Genomic DNA, 9,789 nt, shown 5'->3' with positions numbered 1-9,789 from the left:
TGTCTGTGTGTGTGTGTGTGTGTGTGTGTGTGTGTGTGTGTGTGTGTGTGTGTGTGTGTGTGTGTGTGTGTGTGTGTGTCTGTGTGTCTGTCTGTCTGTGTGTGTGTGTGTGTGTGTGTGTGCGCGAGAGAGGTGCGAGAGGTGCGAGGTGCAACTGTCTTGTCTCGGGGGTTTAGGATGACTCATCGACATTCACAGGCACGGCACATCAATGCCAACCACACACTCTATACAGACATTACTCAAATGCATAAACCTGGAGGAAGAGGAGAGGAAAGTCTTGACGGTACGAAGACAGATAGACACGCAGGGCGGCAGCTTCACAATGAAACAATAAATAAAGGTCAGAGAGAGAAAGGCAGATGTGTGTGTGGGTAAGCCAGATAGAGAGAGAGAGGAATGCTTCAGCCTCCACGGTTATCTACTTTGTGGTTAAGGTTCATAATTCCCTCCACACCGTAGAATCACATCCTACCTCTTTGCTCTCTTTGTGAAAAAAGGAGAAATAAAATGTATTAGGAGCGCTAGGCTGGATAATGTGCGTGTCTATATGTTTCTATCTTCTTCCTTGACTGACGGGTTGGTGATGTCACATGACCTTTCCGAGAGAAACAACCTCACACTGGGACCCGTGACGCCATAAACACAACAAAAACAACAGGGTCTGCAGTCACCATAGCAACGACAGAGCCACACAGTCAAGTGGAAAACCTTGCATATGAAGAAAATATCACACCGACAAGAAAAGCCTAGCGGTATATAACTATAGGGGTACTATTTCAGGCAAAGGTGACGCACGACAGTAAATAAAAGATTTTCTGTTATCAGGAATCACTTAATTTTGCTGCCTCAGGTGAACATCATTTGGTATCAAGTGCCTCCTGGGAAGAAGTCAAATCATTGTTTGTGTGAATATTGCCAATTGGAAAACCCTGCTGTGTGTATTGTTTTGACAAGGTCTGTGTGTTTCTTTTCCTAATCACTGAATCTTTGAGAGCAACATATTGATCAGTTTGTCCCACACAGAGATCAGAAAAAGAGAGTATGTGTTCAGTGACTCACAACCCAGACTCCAACATGCACCATTAAGTCAGCATTGTGCGTTCTTTTGAAAGACACGATTTGATTTAAATCTGCTCCATCTACATATATGACTTTACATACGCTCTTTTTCATAACAAGGACCACTTAACCAATAAAAAAACACTCGCAGACCACCTAACTCCACAAATATCAAAAAACACATTGTTTTTCTAGAACAGATTACAAATCGCCTGAAAATGGTACAAACAAGTGGCAACATGTGTGATGAAGGTGTTGCGCTGGGCTATATCATGCAATCAACAGAAACTTAACCTCGCTCCATTACGGAGATATTCCCGCGAGAGTGCGGAAAACTGAAGTGTATTTATTTATTTCAAATGTGAAATGTTACCAATATACTCACGGACCACTAGGGGGCGCTCACGGACCACCAGTGGTCCGCGGACCACACTTTGAGAAGCACTGCTCTAGGGCATACCTCTGTATTATTTCCCACTCAACAATGGGAGGAAGATGAGCATGTGGGCTGTGAAAGGACACATCTTGTAGACCTATTTCTTTTTCTCTCTTTTCCATCCATCTAGCCTTGACCTCAAATTATTCGTCCCTCCCTATTTCTGCTCTTTCGCACAACGCTCCTTTATCTCTTTTTCTATCCATCTTCCCTCCCTGTCTCTCCCTCTGTCTTTCAGTACGGTCACCTCCAGCAGGCAGCTGCCGAGCGTTGCCCTTTGAAGGACTAAACCTGGCTTTGTTTACATGGTAACGGAGTGATGAGACGGGTGGGGATGGAGAAGGGTGAGCCAGAGAAAATAACAGGCACACGGGCAATCAAGTGCACGCCACATACACATCACATAGGTCCTGTTTGTTTGCTGCAAAGGTTGTCGTGGATACCTGAGCATGTGACAAGAATCAGGAAAAAGAAAACTGATTGATCATTACGTGCTGTGTGTCTGTGTGCTTATGTACAAGTGAATAAATGTGTGAATAGGTAGGTGAGTGTAAACATGAATCATTTCCAGCGTTGTCTAATATGTTCTCATACCTGCAAGCAGTTTGGCGTGAGTGGGCTTGCTGAGCACCTGAATGATCAAGCCTGACTGCCTGCAACACCCCTGCAGTGTGTGTGTGTGTGTGTGTGTGTGTGTGTGTGTGTGTGTGTGTGTGTGTGTGTGTGTGTGTGGGTGTGACTGAGGGCGTGACTGAGGGCATTGGTGGACTCCAGCTAACCTCCCATAACACAGAGCGAGTGAGACATACAGACAGAATAGAAAGAAGAAGAACAAAGAGAGAGAATGGGATGCTCCTTGGCTTCATGTTCCCATAGTACCATAGTATTGATAACCTCAACCATGCCCACACACTTATTCCGTTTTTTTTCCCTACAGGTTACTCTTTCTTTCTCACACACACACACGCACGTGCACACACACACACACACACACACACACACACACACACACACACACACACACACACACACACACACACACACACACACAGTATTGGGCCGCAGAGCTACTTGGTATTCCATCAGAATCCTCCAGCAAAGGGAGATTGTGGAGCACAAGAAAGAAACAATGCAGGAGGAAAATGGGACAAGAAAAGAAGAAAGATGCATTCAGAAGCGATCTCATCGAGTAAATTCTTGTTTACACTGAAGGCTGAATTGCTTATTTTTAAACTTATTTCAAATGCTGATGCTGATGCAGAGAGGAACAGTAGCAACAAAGGAACAAAGTTTTGAGGTTGGAGAACAGCCGTAAAATGGCTCATATCTTGCAGTGACCCATTTTGGTTTGGTCCAGCAAAGAATATCTTTCTGCCGCACGCGCGCACACACACACACACACACACACACACACACACACACACACACACACACACACACACACACACACACACACACCTGCTGAGCATGTGACATCACACACACACACACACACACACACACACACACACACACACACACACACACACACACACACACACACACACACACGCCCTTTGCAGGTAATGGGGTGGAGTGCTCCACTGAAGCAGAGGGTGTTGGAACAGGTTCTGTGTGAAATCCCTGCTGGGGCCCAAGGTGTGTTCCACATTCAATCCCTGCGCTCATTTACACGTACACGCACGTACTCACATGTGTGCACAAATTCTCTCTCTCTCTCTCTCTCACACACACACACACACACACACACACACACACACACACACACACACACACACACACACACACACACACACACACGCACACACTGATTGCACCTGCTCCCTCTTTGTGCCACTTCGGTTCATCTAATTGATGATGCCGTGTCACTCCTGCTGTCTCTCCCCAACACACACTACCTCTTCCTCTCAGTTCTCATTTCCGTGTCCTTTAAGTTGTACCCTGTCCTCCGCTGTCCTCTATCTTTCATACCATGTCCTTGCCCTGTAGCCACTGTGCAGATGCTGGCAGTGCTGTGTGTGTACATATGTGTGTCCCTCTGACCTTGTCTTAGGTGGCAGGCAGCTCACTGCTCTGGCACATTGAACCCATAGCCTGGAGGAGAGATTTGTACTGGGGATGAGCAGACTCAGATGTTGCCCTCTGCAGGTGGTTGCCTATAAAATACGAATGAGTGAGTGCGAGGTTGCCTCTATTAGGGGAAAAAGAAAAATACGCTTTGGTAATTCCAGAACTCGCCTGAGAATCATCACCTTTTTAGCTTTTCTTCAGTATTAAACACATCCAGTGATAGTTATCTGCTAACATGAATGGCTTGCTTTTAATTTGTTCAATGGTTAAAATTGGCCAAAATGTAAACAGAAAGTGCAATCCAAGTAATCTTGTAATCCAAGAGAAAGAAAGATACATGTGCCATTAATTAAAGAGAAGTTGCATACATTCCCATGATGCTTTGGGGTGTTAACAGAAAGTGAAATGGTGCATTTGGAATCGTTTGGCTACAACTTTAGCCACATTTTCTATTAAGCCTATATCTTTTCTATTTGGGCAAATTTGAACCATTAAACCTATGCCGAATTAACAGCAAGACGTTCCTGTTTGCAGTCTACCCATGAATGTACAACTATCACTTGTTTGTCTTTTTTATACTGAAGAAAATCTAAAAACGTGATGATCCTCAGGCAAGTTCTGGAATTAAAAGGAGCGTCTTTTTTCTAGGATTTCAAAGCGGATTTATGGACCTTCATTTGCGATGGACTTCGGAGAAAATTGAACAACCCGTAGGCTACGGGTAAGTCACACTGAATATTCAAATATATGTTTAACCTCTATGTGTTCATATTTGACTGAGTTAGCACTCCGGGAAGAAGCAGTAACATGTTTTACACAAAATGCGGCTATCGGTCTCTCTGCTGTAAGTGTTTTAAGTACCTTAATATCCTCCATGAGCGGAGTGTCACAGCCACTGCTGCAGCTCTAAATGCTGACCATGTTGTTGCTCGGGTCAAATCAGCGGGCCAATAACTGGCTTCCTGTTGTTTCCAGAACACCTGCCTGCACCTGTCCTTTTAACCTCATGCAGTAACTTTTCCTGCTTCTCTCCCTCTGCCCCACTTCAACCTGAAATCGTCTGTGTGTGCATGCATGTGACCAGGGACGTGCATAGACATTTGGAGGGGCTATTGCTCTAAACTAGAAGAAGGGCCTCCCCTCGAAAAAAAAAATTAGGCCTTTTGAATTTTTTTCTAAATGAAAACCAGGGACATTTTTTGTTTTGCAGTCCATATCTCATTAAAATATCTAATGTTACTAACTATTAAAGTAAAAATGGGGATAATTTTGTTTGAATGTAGATGGAAAGACACAGAAAGACAGAAGCACAATAACAAGTATATTTAGTTTTTTTTGTCATTGTAATTAACCGACGGTGTCAAGAAGAAGTAAAGTCACCTGGTCCGTCCCCTATACTCAAACTGCCATGAGAAGAACTCACAATCAATATAAGCATATTTAAAAACGGGGAGATTTCTGGGGACAGATTGACCCGGGGATTTGCCACCAAAGCCAGGCGGGCAATTGGTATGATCACCATAGCCATATGAGGCCGGAGGGCTGTCCTTTGCTTTCAGCTGTCAGATTGTAAACAAAGTCACGTGACTTGGGGCAGATCGCAGCGAGACGCTACAATACTAATTGTGGGCTTATCATGTTGATTCGGTCACAACAGGAAAGAAAAAAAAACTCTCGCTCTCTCCAGAGGGGCAGGTCAGCCAAAAAGGGCAAAAGGACCATTGCCCGGGCAACATTAGCCCGTACCTGTGCACGTCCCTGCATGTGACTGTGTTTGTCTATAGTCTTGATAGTATACGTTCCTGGATCTTAAATTAATAGAAGTTTTATGTGTAGAGCACCTTTCATACAAGAATTGCAGTCCAAAGTGCTTCACAGTAGATAATTGATATCTAATACAATTAGACATAAAATGTACATATAATAGACAAAGAATATAAAATAGATGAAAATGTAAGATTATATAATAGTGCATTAAAAGGAGGAAAGTGCAAATTCACATTGGGATTGTAACCTGAAATAATGGCAGCGATAGGATCATTTTAATAATGGTAACCTAAAATCAGGTGGCAGTTTAAGATGCATCAGAATGCATTGAGAACGTGTTAGCCAACTTAAAGGCTAAAGTGAACACATTATGTTTGGAGCTTTCTCTTTTTAAAGACATCATCCACCGAGCAGGCTTCCCTGATGTCTTTAGGTATTGTTACTGCTTCACTGCATTTGTGCCTCCTAGAATCTTCCAAGAAGGTGTCCTTGATGGCCTGCTCTCTCCTCTACTCTCAACAGTTACCTGAGTACCAGACTGGGGAATACTTTACTCCATCTGCAGACGCAGACAGACCGACACTAAGAGGAGGCTAGCCACAGATACATCGATGGCAGATAGCCGAAATGAGAGGAGGAAAGCAAGAACCAAGTGAGGAGAAGACGACATTTGATCTGAACAGATTAGGAGAGGGAAGGAGAAAAAATGGTGTGAGACTGAGATGAGGGTGGGATATATTTAGGAATGGAAAGAGCAGATGTAGGGAGTTTGGCAAGAAATGGAAGACTGTCTAGGAAGATAGGTGAGAGAAGGTGGAGTGACGGGAAGAGAGAAAGGGAAATATGAGAGGGTAAAGATAGGACAGTGGAGGAGATGAGAGGTTAGTGGTGAGATGTGAAGGAGAGTGTAAAGTACGAGAGGCGACGAAAGTCAGGAAGAGATGGTGCGAGATCAAGGAAGCTGGTGGAGGAACTAAAAACTTGGAGTGAGAAGGGGAGAGAAAGAAGAGGAGACGAGAGGATGTGAGATCGAGGGCACAGAGACAGGGAGAGGAAGAGTGGGAGGCAGAGGGGGAGATAGATGAAGCTGTGAGATCAAGGCAGATGTGAGGGAGGATGAAGTACAGGGGGAGGAGGGCACGGTGGTGAGGCGAATGGAGAGAAGCAGGGAGGAGAGTGGAAACGGAGATCGTTAACGCGGGGCCGTGCTGCCTATTGATTTGCGTTAGTGTCTCGAGCCGGTGAAATAACAGTGGTGCTTGGATGCAGACTACCTCGTCATTAGCAAACACAGCTCTGGAGACGCCAGTGTGTGTGTGTGTGTGTGTGTGTGTGTGTGTGTGTGTGTGTGTGGCGGGCGCGTGCGTGCGTCAAGTTTGTGTGTGAACATATGGCTCGTTTGATGTCCACATGATTAAGACCAAGAGAGTAGTACAAAAACTAAGTAGAGAGACAGATGACAAAGTTATAACACTTTATAGGAGAGGAGGACAGATTGTAGGGAAGGGAAAAACAGATTGAGGGGGGAGACTAGCAGACTGTGTCGAATGAATGATGGGAAAAAAAAAGATCATGACAGGCTGTCTCAGGTGCCTCTCAGTTCAGGTGACAGATCTATCGGCCACTTCTCACAGGTAGGTGAAGAGAGAAAAAGTTAGCTTTATTTCATGCTCTTTTTTTCACTTTTCCGCATGTGGCGCAGTGTGATGGCGGCAGTAGAGGTGATGTGTGTGTGTGTGTGTGAGTGTCTCGCCAGGGACCAGGGAAGTGTGAATATGGCTGTGGAGCTCTGCCAAACTCAGCCCAGGAGTTGGGAGGGGAAGGAGGAAAGAAAAGAAAAGAGAAAGACAGAGGAGGAGGAGGAGGAGGAGGAGAGGAAGAGGAGAGCGGGAAAAAAAGTCCATCCTTTGTTCTTCGTTGATGAAAGGAGGAATTGGATCCTCTACTCCCACTCCCGCTTTCTCTCTTGGTGATGAGCCTTGATGTGTTAGGGTGAGTGAGCGAGCAGGACACACACACACACACACACACACACACACACACACACACACACACACACACACACACACACACACACACACACACACACACACACACACACACACACACACAAAGTTGATGCCAGCCAAGTCCTCACATCCTCCTCTGCCTGGCCCCGTTCCCATCTCTCTCTCTTACAGACACAGCCTCTGCTAGGATACAAACATAGAGGCACACACTCCGCCATTTTGTGCCACACAGCAGAGGGCATCACACAGTGTGTGGGTGTGTGTATGGTGCATGTGTGTGTGTATCACTTGGCTAATCACAAAGAACTAATGATAATTACCACCATTTTCCTACCTGCCCCTTTCCAAACCTGACTCTCAGGTTGTGTGTATGCATGCCTTTATGTGTGTGTGGCATAAATAAGCCAGTGGCAAGCAAAGTACTGGATCCTAAAACGTCCCCCAACACACCACAGCTACTGCAGTTCAGACTCTTCCAACAGGAGGATGTTTAGCCAAGAACATCTATTGTAGTTTGCTATCTATTGTTTTTGCAAAATTAGCCCATTTCCCCGTTCCTAAGATGAAACACTTCTCTGGTTGTTTGGAACCTCTGTTAAAAAGTTTAGAAAGTATAGTCCCCTCTCAGATACAATATCATACACCAGCAAACTGTTATGTGTGAAACATTGCTGCAGAGAAAAACGTTCAATTCTGAGCTTCCCAGAATTGCTTCTCAATAAATGTGTCTGTTGCGTTCAGCACACGATAGAGAAAACTAATAATGGAAGCCATAACAATTGCAACAGCAAGGACTTAAGTTTTCCCAGTTGAGAAAAACGCAAAGTGTGTCTCATTCTCCTCCATTAATGCCTCCTTTGCTACAGAAATAAAATAAATGTCCCGAAAATGCTCTTTAAAAGTGACTTTCCTCCTGGAATATCTTAATGTCACACCAAAACCTGATGTTTGCGAGTACATATGGTTTTTCAATTGTAGCTATAAGCATGAAATATTGGTCTTACACCAACATGCTTCTGTGTGTGCCACATCATAACAAGTGCATTGCAACAGAAAAATAGACCAAGAAATGCAAGGAGCTTTCTACTTGCTGTACTGAGCAGTTTTAACGTTGTTTTAGGACCAAGCACTTCCTTTTAATCCACACCCAGGTAGTGTGTGGTGGAGGATTTCAACTGAACTATCCATCACAGAGGTTGCATTTTGTAGATAACCTACTGTTACTGCTGCTCCAATACCCACCAATTCAAACATTGGGTAAATCCTGCAGTGCTAAAGCAGGACCAGGGAGCTGAGCATATGCTATGTAGGGAACACTTTTATCTTAACTACCTCATGATACCAGGTAGTGTTCAATCATAGCCTGGCTGGTACTTATGAAATAAAATGTTTTCATCTGGGCAGTTAAGTCACAAGACAGAACAATGCTACAGTGACAGTGAGTATTGGGGAACATCAGGGGACAATCAAGGACATGCCCGTCATGCAATGTTGGCAGTGTGTGTGCATGTGTGTGTCCATCCTGTCTGTTGGTGTGTGTGCACTGCCCGCCATGCGTGACTACACAGAGTCAGGTGTTCTGGGAGGGGCGTTGGCAGAACCAAAGTGCCCATATGCTGGCGACTGAGTGGCAGGCGCAGGGAGGGCGCAGCGAGAGGGGGGGGGTCTGCACTACGCCTGCGGTGCATGACTTCATCCCTCCTGCAGGCTGAGACTAAGAGAGGCTGACTGACTTAGAGGGTGTGAAGGGATGCTGCTGGATGGAAAAAAGGGAGGGGCAAAACAAGATAGATACAGGATGAGACCAGAAAAGAACAAACTACCACATTTCTGCATATAAAATCTCTGCATGTGGTTCTTCCTGTGGCTTATAATGAGTTTTGTCAGCACTGCATCCTTTCTCAAGCGCCTACATTAGGGGAAAGCAGATATGTACTTTTATTATTATCTTGTGTCACATTAGCACAACAGTGATCCATCAAATGCATGTGTTTGGTTAAGTGAGAAATTCTTTAACATTAAGCTCATAAGAGGCTAGTGTGTGTACATGGTGTGTTCATGGTGTGTGTGTGTGTGTGTGTGTGTGTGTGTGTGTGTGTGTGTGTGTGTGTGTGTGTGTGTGTGTGTGTGTGTGTGTGTGTGTGTGTGTGTGTGTGTGTGTGTGTGTGTGTGTGTGTGTGTGTGTGTGTGTGTGTGTGTGTGTGTGTGTGTGTGTGTGTGTGTGTGTAGTGTGTGTGTAGTAGTGTGTAGTCGTAGTAGTACGTGTAGTAGTAGTACGTACGTACGTACGTAGTACGTACGTCGTACGTACGTAGTACGTACGTACGTACGTACGTACGTACGTACGTACGTACGTACGTACGTACGTAGTACGTAGTACGTACGTACGTAGTACGTACGTACGTACGTAAGTACGTACGTACGTAGTCGTCGTACGTAGTAGTA

This window comes from Notothenia coriiceps, unplaced genomic scaffold (assembly GCF_000735185.1).
Source record: "Notothenia coriiceps isolate Sejong01 unplaced genomic scaffold, NC01 NC01_scaffold00000886, whole genome shotgun sequence".
Taxonomy (NCBI): domain Eukaryota; kingdom Metazoa; phylum Chordata; class Actinopteri; order Perciformes; family Nototheniidae; genus Notothenia; species Notothenia coriiceps.
The sequence above is the reverse complement of the archived record's forward strand: the minus strand, read 5'-3'. Positions refer to the sequence as shown.